This window comes from Octopus bimaculoides, chromosome 7, assembly GCF_001194135.2.
Source record: "Octopus bimaculoides isolate UCB-OBI-ISO-001 chromosome 7, ASM119413v2, whole genome shotgun sequence".
In the NCBI taxonomy this organism is placed as follows: domain Eukaryota; kingdom Metazoa; phylum Mollusca; class Cephalopoda; order Octopoda; family Octopodidae; genus Octopus; species Octopus bimaculoides.
In genome coordinates, this window is record NC_068987.1 from 5,309,028 (window position 1) to 5,310,810 (window position 1,783).

Here is a 1,783-nt window from a genome sequence, read left to right on the forward strand (position 1 = left end):
AAAATATATACATAGGAGTGGCTGTGTGGTAAGTAGCTTGCTTACCAACCACATGGTTCTGGGTTCAGTCCCACACTGCGTGGCACCTTGAGCAAGTGTCTTCTACTATAGCCTCAGGCTGACCAAAGCCTTGTGAGAGGAATTGGTAGACAGAAACTGAAAGAAGCCCGTTGTATATATATGTATATGTTTGTGTGTCTTTGTTTGTCCCCCCAACATCACTTGACAACCGATGGTGGTGTGTTTACATCCCTGTGACTTAGCAGTTTTTTTTTTGTGGGGGGCAGTCGATTAGATCAACCCCAGTACACAACTGGTACCTAATTTATAAACCCCTAAAGGATGAAAGGGAATTTGAACTCAGAACGTAATATCAGACAAAATACCGCTAAGCATTTCACCCGGCGTGCTAACGTTTCTACCAGCTCGCTGCCTTATTGTAACCAGGATATTCTTTTCTACTCTAGGCACAAGGCCTGAAATTTTTGGGGAGGGGGCCAGTCAATTAGATCAACCCCAGTATGCAACTGGTACTTAATTTATCAACCCCGAAAGGATGAAAGCAAAGTCAACCTCCATGGAATTTGAACTCAGAACGTAGCGACGGGTGAAATACCACTAAGCATTTCGCCCGGCGTGCTAGCATTTCTGCCAGCTCACCGCCTTGTACATAAATATATATTGTGAAGAGAATTGACCTGTGTGAGTCCTGTGCTGGTGCCATGTCAAAGCACTTGTGCTGGTAGCACGTTAAAAGCACCCAGTCCACACTGTAAAGTAGTTGACATTTGGAAGGGCATCCAGCTGTAGAAACCAAGTCAAATCAGTCTGGAGCCTGGTGCTGCTCCCCAGCTTGCCTGCTCCAGTGAAACCGTCCAACCCATGCCAGCATGGAAAACAGATATTAACCGATGCTGCTGCTGATGTTATATATATTATCATAATAAGGTGTCAATGTCACCTTATCGTCACCCCCTCCTCCTCCCCAGCCCACTCCTATTTCCTTTATTTGTCCTTCCCCAAACTGATACTGTGTCCACCCCAATCTCCATCTCCAACCATATGTCGCACCCCAGTACACTTACCTACCCACCTACCATTTTTGTTTCTCTATCCCAAGTCTCTCTCTCATTTTTACCTTCTACCCTGAAGATACTCCTTCACCAACTCTCTTCCTTTCCAGATAGGGAAATCCTATATTAATCTTTTCAGCAAAACCCCTGTTCCTCCCCTATCATACTTTCACATCCTTCAGAAAGGATGGAAAGCAAAATTGACCTCAGCAGAATTTGAACTCAGAATTTAAGGGCAGATGAAATGAAATTAAGCATTTTTGCCTGACATGCTAACAGTTCTACCAACTTGCTACCTTGACAATAATAATAATAATAATAATAACAATGGTTTTAAATTTTGCCACAAGGGTAGCCATTTCAGGGGTGGGGATGTGTCAATTACGTTGACCCCAGTGTTCCACTGGTTAATATATTGACTCCAAAAGGACCTTGGTGGAATTTGAACTGAGAATGTAGCGAGAGACAAAATATCACTAAGCACTTAGTCCAGTGTGCTAACGAGTCTGCCAGCTCGCTGCCTTAATAATAATTATAATAATAATAATTTCAAATTTTTGCCACAAGGGTAGCTTGGACAGGGGGTTTAAGTTGATTAGATCAACCCCAGTGCGTAACTGGTACTTATTTAATCGACCCTGAAAGGTAAAAGTTGAACTCAGAATGTAGCTGCAGGCAAACTACCGCTAAGCATTTCACTCGCCATGCTA